Source organism: Tachyglossus aculeatus, chromosome 6 (assembly GCF_015852505.1).
Source record: "Tachyglossus aculeatus isolate mTacAcu1 chromosome 6, mTacAcu1.pri, whole genome shotgun sequence".
Classification (NCBI taxonomy): Eukaryota; Metazoa; Chordata; class Mammalia; order Monotremata; family Tachyglossidae; genus Tachyglossus; species Tachyglossus aculeatus.
This window is the reverse complement of record NC_052071.1, coordinates 2,158,030-2,167,402: the sequence shown is the minus strand read 5'-3', so window position 1 is coordinate 2,167,402 and position 9,373 is coordinate 2,158,030. Positions and strand designations below refer to the sequence as shown.

Sequence of the window (9,373 nt, the reverse complement as noted above, 5' to 3'; positions counted from 1 at the left end):
ATTTTATTAACGTGGTAGTAGTATGGATGGATAAGAAAGGGTGCATTTTAAGGATGTTGTCAAGGTTGGACTGACAGGATTTAGTGATGGATTGAATATGTGGGTTGAATGAGACAAAGAAGTCAAGGATAACCCCAAAGCTTTGAGCTTGTGAGACAGAAAGAATGGTGGTGCCATCTACAGTGATGGGAAAGTCAGTTGGAGGACAGAGTTTGGGTGGAAGATAAGGAACTATGTTTTGAACGTATTAAGTTTGAGGTGATAGTAGGACATCCAAGTAGAGATGTCTTGAAGGCAGGAAGAGATGCAAGACTGGAGAGAGGGAGAGAGATCAGAGCTGGAGATGTAGATTCGGGTATCATCTGCATAGAGGTGAAAATTGAAGCAATGGAAGTGAATGAGTTCTCCAAGGGAGTGGGTGTAGATGGAGAATAGAAGGGGACCCAGAACTGAACCTTGAGGGACCCCCACAGTTAGGGGGTGGAAGGCCGAGGAGGAGCCCACAGGGGAAACTGGGAATGAATGGCCAGAGACATAAGAGGAGAACCAGGAGAAGACAGAGTCAGTGAAGCCACCAAGGTGGAAAAACATTTCCAGTAGAAAGGGGCGGTCCACAGTGGCGAAAACAGCTAAGAGGTCGAGGAGGAGTAGGTTGCATTAGAGGTCATTGGATTTGGCAAGAAGGAGATCATTAGTGTCCTTTGAGAGGGTGGTTTTTTTCATTCATTCATTCAATCGTATTAATTGAACGCTTACTGTGTGCAGAGCATTGTACTGAGCGCTTGGAAAGTACAATTCAGCAACATATAAGTTTTCTGTGGAGTGAAGGAGATGGAGGCCAGATTGGAGCCAGTCCAGCAAGGGCGCCACTGAGCCAGGAGGTGGTCGCCATCTTCCCACAGGCCCCTTTGCTCATGACGACATCATAGAGCAGGGGGCGGCAGATGGCAGCGTAGCGGTCGTAGGACATCGCAGTGAGGACGCCCATCTCGGCAGACGCCAGGGAGATGAAGAACACTTGAAGAATGCAGTCAGGGAAACAAATACCACACCTGTGGGCCAGGAAATTGAAGATGGATGGATGGTGACGGAGATGTAGCAGACATCTATGAAGGAGAGGTTTCTGAGGAACAAGTATTCACGGGCGTTTGGAGGCGCCGGTTGAGGATGGTGATGTGCGACGATGAGGAGATTCCCCGTCAGGGCCACCAGGTAGACCAGGAGGAAGAGCATGGCGTGGACCAGCTGCGGCTCCCGGTCCTCTGAGAAACCCAGGAGCAGGAATCTGGTCACACATGTACAATTGGCCATTCCTGTCCTGTGATGCCCTGAGCTTCTTGAAGTGGGGGTAGAGAACGGAGATTTTGAAGAAAGGATAATGCTACTTGGTCTCCAAATCACTGAAGCTTCCTGTGGACAGGGAACGTGTCTACCAACTCTGTTACAGTGTATTCTCTCAAGGGCTTAGTACAGTGCTCCGCACACAATAAGTGCTCAATAAATACCATTTATTAATGGGTTAATTGATTAATGCCTGTCTCACTCTGTAGACTGAAAACTCATTATGGGCAGGAAACATGTCTATCAACTCTGCTTTGTAGTACTTCGCCAAATGCTTAGAACATTGCTCTGCACATAGTAAGTACTCAATAAATGCAATTAATTGAGAGCTGACATAGTGATTCACATCCGACACAGTAATCTCTGCTATATTGTATTTTCCTAAGCACTTAGTACAGTGCTTTGCCCAAAGTAAATGCTCAATAAATAAAATTGATTGATTGATAATAAGAGTAAAGGTAACTTAGTGCCTTCTTGGTGCAATTGCCCTTAGAGAAGTAGCCTGACATAGTGGAACAAGCCCGGACCTGGGAATCAGAAAGACCTGGGTTCTAATCCCAGCTCCACCACTTGTCTGCTGTGTGACCTTGGGTGAGTCACTTCACTTCTCTGTGCCACAGCTCTCATCTGTAAAGTGTGGATCGTGACCATGAGACCCATGTGGGACAGGGACTCTGTAATAATAATAATAACAATGGTATTTGTTAAGCGTTTACGATGTGTCAAACACTGTTCTAAGTGCTGGGGTATATATAAGGTAATCGGGTTGTCTCACGTGTGGCTCACAGCCTTCATCCCCATTTTACAGATGAGGTAACTGAGGCACAGAGAAGTTCAGTGACTTGCAGACAAGTGGCAGAGGTGGAATTAGGACACATGACCTCTGACTCCCAAGCCCGGGCTCCTTCCACTAAGCCATTACCTAGCACATTTAACATTTACCATAGCACTTATAACATTGCTTTTATTTCTGGCTCTCCCAATGTCCAGCCTGAATAGGGATGGCTAGGTGTTCTGATTCTGACAGTAGGGCTGACAGGTCAGTTAAACATTACTTCCCACTCCAGGAAAGCAATCCCTAGCCAAGGTCCTTGGACCAGGCTACATGGTACCAAGAGACATTGGTTGAATCATTCAGAAGCTTAGGGTGGCCATTTGTCCAGTTTTACACTAGACAGTCTGACTACTTGCTGTTCTGTCTTCCTGTTTGTAGGTGGCATCATGCCTGGGATTTTATTTTTGGTTCCGAATTTCCTTTCAATCAATCAATCAATCGTATTTATTGAGCGCTTACTGTGTGCAGAGCACTGTACTAAGCGCTTGGGAAGTACAAGTTGGCAACATATAGAGACAGTCCCTACCCAACAGTAGGCTCACAGTCTAGAAGGGGGAGACAGAGAACAAAACCAAACATATTAACAAAATAAAATAAATAGAATAGATATGTACAAGTAAAATAAATAAATAGAGTAATAAATATGTACAAACATATATACATATATACAGATGCTGTGGGGAAGGGAAGGAGGTAAGATGGGGGGATGGAGAGGGGGAGGAGGGGGGAAGGAAGGAGGGGGCTCAGTTTGGGAAGGCCTCCTGGAGGAGATGAGCTCTCAGTAGGGCCTTGAAAGGAGGAAGAGAGCTAGCTTGGCGGATGGGCAGAGGGAGGGCATTCCAGGCCCGGGGGATGACGTGGGCCGGGGGTCGACGACGGGACAGGCGAAAATGAGGCATGGTGAGGAGATTAGCGGCAGAGGAGTGGAGGGTGCGGGGTGGGCTGTAGAAGGAGAAAAGGGAGGTGAGGTAGTTGGGGGCGAGGTGATGGAGAGCCTTGAAGCCCAGGGTGAGGAGTTTCTGCCTGATGCGCAGATTAATTGGTAGCCACTGGAGATTTTTGAGGAGGGGAGTAACATGCCCAGGTTTCTGGACAAAGACAATCCGGGCAGCAGCATGAAGTATGGATTGAAGTGGGGAGAGACACGAGGATGGGAGATCAGAGAGAAGGCTGATGCAGTAGTCGAGACGGGATAGGATGAGAGCTTGAACGAGCAGGGTAGTGGTTTGGATGGAGAGGAAAGGGCGGATCTTGGCAATGTTGCAGAGCTGAGACCGGCAGGTTTTGGTCACGGCTTGGATGTGAAGGGTGAAGGAGAGAGCAGAGTCGAGGATGACACCAAGGTTGCAGGCTTGTGAGACGGGAAGGATGGTAGTGCCGTCAACAGTGATGGGAAAGTCAGGGAGAGGGCAGGGTTTGGGAGGGAAGACAAGGAGTTCAGTCTTGGACATGTTGAGTTTTAGGTGGCGGGCAGACATCCAGATGGAGATGTCCTGAAGGCAGGAGGAGATGCGAGCCTGGAGGGAGGGGGAGAGAGCAGGGGCAGAGATGTAGATTTGGGTGTCATCAGCGTAGAGATGATAGTTGAAGCCATGGGAGCGAATGAGGTCACCAAGGGAGTGAGTGTAGATCGAGAACAGAAGGGGACCAAGAACTGAACCTTGGGGAACCCCCACAGTAATGGGATGGGAGGGTGAGGAGGAGCCTGCAAAAGAGACTGAGAATGAACGACCGGAGAGATAAGAGGAGAACCAGGAGAGGATGGAGTCTGTGAAGCCAAGGTTGGATAGCGTGTTGAGGAGAAGGGGGAGTTCCACAGTGTTGAATGTTTCTCCCCAGCTGCTCTTCCGTGGCTGAAACGAAAATTGTTCCTGGGTTTAGAGGGGCCTGGAAAGCGAAGGCAAAGATCAAGCTCGTCTGCTCTGTGACCTTAGGCAAGTCACTTCACTGCTCTGTGCCTCAATTACCTCATCTGCAAAATGGGGAATAAAAGTTTGAGCCTTAATGTGGGACAGGAACTGTGTCCTACCCGATTATCTCATGTCTACCCCAGCGCTTACTACAGTGTCTGGCACTAAACAAATACCACAATTATTAATCGAAAGGGTTCTGAGCCCTTCAAGGGACCTGCCCTAGGTTTGGACAGATGCGGGGGAACCTTTGCAAAATGTTACTTATGACTGTAAGCTTGCTGTGGTCAGGGAATGTGTCCGTTATATTGTTATATTTTATTCTCCCAAAAACTTAGTACAGTGCTCTGCACACAGTAAGTGCTCAGTAAATACGATTAATGGAATTATGCCACGTTCCCGTTGAAATGCAGGCTATGTCATGGGTGCCTTGGTGGCCAGAATCTGCAAGCACTGGCCAAACCACCATACTGGGACAGGACTCTCAAGACTGAGCTGGAATTCCAGAATTTGTGGGACATATTGGACCACTAAAGTAGAGCTCGGGCGTTGGAGTCAGAAGGACCCGGATTCTAATCTTGTCTCTGCCACTCGTCTGCTGTGTGACCTTGGGTATGTCACTTCACTTCTCTGTGTCTCACTTACCTCACCTGTAAAATGGGGATAAGAGTGTGAGCCCCCTGTGGGACAGGAACTGTATCCAACACGATTAACCTGTATATACTCCAGCACTTAGAACAGGGTGTGGCACATAATAAGAGCTTAACAAGAACCATATGTATTATTATTATTATTATTATTATTATTACTGCTACTTTTCCAGAAATGTTTCATCATTTCTTTTGTGGTATTTGTTAAGGACTTACTATGTGTCAAGCATTGTTCTAAGTGCTGGGTAGATACAAGTGAATCAGGTCATACACAGTCTCTGTCCCACGTGGAGCTCACAGTCTAAGTAGGAGAGAGAATGGATATTGAATCCTCTTTTGGCAGATGAAGAAACAGAGGCACAGGGAAGTTCAGTGACTTGCCCAAAGTCGCCCAGCAGACAAGTGCAGCGCTGGTATTAGAACCATTGTCCTCTGACTCCCAGGCACGTGCTCTTTCCAAACTATCAATCAATGGTATCTATTGTGTGCTTACTATTTGGAGAGCTCTGTACTCAACGCTTGGGAGAGTACAACAGAATGTAACAGTCTTGGGTTCTAATCCTGACTTCGCCAATTGCTTCCTTTGTGACCTTGGCTAAGCCACTTCACTTCTCCGTGTCTCAGTTACCTCACCTGTAAAAGGGGGATTATGATGGTGAGCCCCATGTGGGACAGGGACTGTGTCCAACCCAATTTGCTTGTATCCACCCCAGATATTAGCACAGTGCCTGGCACATACTAAGCACTTCAAAATATCATAATCATTATTATCATTATGATTATTAACATTATTAATAATAATTAGCAGCCATGTTCTCTGCCCATAGTGAGATTACAGTCTAGAGTCAAGCTAACAGTCTACAGCACTCCACTAGTTCATTCACTCATTCAATCATATTTATTGAGCGCTTACTGTGTGCAGAGCACTGTACTAAGCGCTTGGGAAGTACAAGTTGGCAACATATAGAGACGGTTCCTACCCAACAACGGGCTCACTGTCTAGAACGGGGAGACAGACAAGACAAAAACATGTAGACAGGTGTCAAAACCGTCAGAATAAATAGAATTATAGCTATATTCACCACATTAATAAAATAGAGTAGTAAATATGTACAAGTAAAATGAATAGAGTAATAAATATGTACAAATATATACAAGTGCTCTGGGTGGGGAAAGGAGGTAGGGCGGGGGGGCGGGGGCGATGGGGAGGAGGAGAGCAAAAAGGGGGCTCAGTCTGGGACTGCCTCCTGGAGGAGGTGGGCTCCTCCATATCCATAGAGAAGCAGCGCGGCTCAGTGGAAAGAGCCCGGTCTTTGGAGTCAGAGGTCATGGGTTCAAACCCCGGCTCTACCAATTGTCAGCTGTGTGACTTTGGGCAAGTCACTTAACTTCTCTGTGCCTCAGTACCTCATCTGTAAAATGAGAATTAAGACTGTCAGCCCCCCCGATCATCTTGTAACCTCTCCAGCGCTTAGAACATTGCTTTTCACATACTAAGCGCTTAATAAATGCCATTATTTGTTATTATTATTATTATTATTCCCCATATCCAGCAGATACGGAGGGGCAGATAGGCATCAAAACAGCAGCAAGCAGTGGAAATGGAGGGGGCAAGTGGACATCCGAAAAGCAGCAAGCAGTTAAAATGTAGGGGCAAATGGACATCCAGCAGCAGGAAGTAGAGAAAATGGAGGAGTAAATGTGCAACCAAGCAGCAGGAAGTAGAATAAATGGAGGGGCAAGTGGGCATCCAAAATGTGGCAGCCGTTTTTCCTGTGGGCTGGGAGGAGTTGTGCTCTGGGCACTTTGCTGCCCTTGCTAATTCCTTAGGGACCACAGACCAGATCTTTCCCATCCTGGATCTCCATGGTCCGGGACCACTTCTCAAGCCAGAGTCTTTAAGGGAGAGGCTGTAAACCAGGGTCATCAAAAAATGACCTGAGTTGCTAGCTTCCTCCTGACTCTCAGGTGGGACCCTTCCCAGGATTCAGGACTGGCCTCGGAAGTCTTCCCTAGATATTAAGCTCTAAACTCATTGTGCAGGCCAACTCAGTTATATTGTGCGTTCATTCATTTCATTCAATTGTATTTAATGAGTGCTTACTGTTTGCAGGCCGCTGTACTAAGCACTTGGGAGAGTACAATATGACCCTGTATCTACCCCAGCTCTTAGAACACTGCCTGGCATATAGTAAGCACTTAACAAATACCATCCATCATCATCATCTTTACAATATAACAATAAACAGACTTACTCCCTGCCCACAACGAGCTTAGTACAGAACAGGGAGAGCAGAGCACACAGTAAGCACTCAATAAATATAATAGATTGATACTATCAATCAGTGTTTTCAATCATTTATCCTTTGTCAATGGTATTTGTTAACGGTGACTACAACTCAGCATGGCCTACTGGAAAGAGCACGGGTTTGGGAGTCAAAGGTAGTGCGTTCTAATCCCAGCTCTGCTGCTTATCAGATGTGTGACTTGGGCAAGTCACTCAACTTCTCTGTGTCTCAGTTACCTCATTTGTAAAATAGGGATTAAGACTGTGAGCCCCATGTGAGACAACCTGATGACCTTGTATCTACCCCAGTACTTAGCTCACTGCCTGGCACATAGTAAGTGCTTAACAAATGTCGTCATCATCATCATCACAATATAATAATAAGCAGGCATATTCCCTGCCCATAACGAGATTAGCACAGTACTCTGCACACAATAAACACTCAGTAAATATAATTGATTGATAGTATCAATAAGTATTTTCAATCAGTCCTTTTTAATGGTATTTGTTAACTGTGACTAATACTAATCATAATGATAATTATGGCTATTTTTAATCATTTACTATGTTTCAGGCACCGTACTAAGAGCTGCAGTAGATGCAAAATAATTGGATTGGACACAGTCCCTGTCCCACATGGAGCTCAAAGTCTTAATCCACATTTTACAGATGAGGCAACTGAGGCAAAGAGAAGTTAAGTGACTTGCACAAGGTCACACACAGTAGACAAGTGGCAGAGCCAGGATTAAAACCCAGATCTTCTCAGTCCTAGGCCCGTGCTCTTTCCACTAGGCCACACTCCTCCTCAAACATTTTCAGTCAATCATTTAATGATATTTATTGAGTGTCTGCTGTTTGCAGAGCACTGTACTAAGCATTTGGGAAAGTACAATTCAACAGATTTGGTAGCCACAATCCCTAGGCTCAAGAATCTTACAGGCAAGAGGGACTTTTCTGTGTATTCCTGTCCAATTTTGGGGTCTTCAAGGAATCACCACAATCCATCTTGTCATGCATATGATCCCAAGGACTGATCAAGGACAATCCACACAGTCAACTCCATTGGACACCATCCACAAGGGCTTAGAAAAAGGGGGATGTGGTTTGGCAAAGCTGAGGAGGAGACTGTCTCAGATCATTTTCGATCTGAAGATAAGTTTTCTCACTGCTGCATTCACGTCCTGGTTCCTCAGGCTGTAATTGAGGGGGTCCAGGGTGGGAGGCACCACAGTGTAGAAGAGGGACCCTACCAGGTCCAGAATGGATGCAGGCATGGCGATGGAGGTGGAATATTATAACAGGGCTGGGAAGACAAATAAAGTCACGACTGTGAGGTGGGGCAGGTAGGTGGAGAAGGTTTTGGCTCAGCTGCTGTGGACCGCATCCTCAGCACAGCTGAGAACATGTGCATGCAAGATAGATTTATGGAGGCAAAGCATCCCGACCCTAGAAGCATGTTGAAAGCAATGATACCTAGTTCACTGTGGAAACCCCTAGAGCAGGAGAGTCTCAGGAGCGGATGGATGTCAAAGAAGAATTGATTAATCACTTTGGACCCACAGAAGGGTGTGGATAAGGACGCAGCTGTGCGCAGGGGTCCATTGAGAGCCCCTCTGAGCCAGGAGGCAACCGCCATCTTCCCATAAGCCCTTGGATGCATAATAATGTCATAGCTCAGGGGGCAGCAATTGGTCCTGTAGCGGTCGTGGGACACTGCCATGAGGAAGGCCATTTCAGAACTGCCAGCAAATTCGAAGAGAAACACTTGGGGGATGCATCCCGTGAAAGAAATATATCTGGTGTTGGTCAGGGAGTTAAGGATGGACTTGAGGACAACGGTGGAGATGAGGCAGAGGTCGAGGACGGACAGGTTCCTGAGAAAAAAGTACATGGGGGTGTGGAGGCGCCGGTCAAGGGCGGTGACAGCGACAATGAGGAGATTCCCTGTCAGGGCCTCAAGGTAGAGTAGGAGGAACAGAGCGGCGTGGAACACCTGCAGCTCCCAGACCTCTGAGAATCCCAGGAGGAGGAATTCTGTAACCCCCGTGCCATTGCCCATGCTTTTAAGGTGATGTTGTGTTTTCCTGGAGGAGGGAGGAGAATCTAGACATCAGTAGGAAAGAGCACAGACATGGGAGGCGGAGGACGTGGGTTCTATTCCTGTAGCTGCCCGTTCCTTGAAGCCTCTGGGCCTCTGTTTCCTCATCTTTAAAATGGGGATCTGATAGTTCTTCTCCTTCACCCTTAGGCTGTGAACCCCATGTGGGATGGAGACTGTGTCTGACCTAATTATCTTGTATCTCTCCCAAGGCTTACTGTAGTCCTTGACCCATTATAAAAACTTAACAAA

At 46.8% G+C, this 9,373-nt stretch overlaps 1 pseudogene; it reads right to left on the bottom strand.

The window, feature by feature from the left end:
* Positions 1–8,153: 8,153 nt before the first annotated feature.
* LOC119929641 lies at positions 8,154–9,082 on the bottom strand (annotated as a pseudogene).
* Between the last annotated feature and the right edge of the window lie 291 nt (positions 9,083–9,373).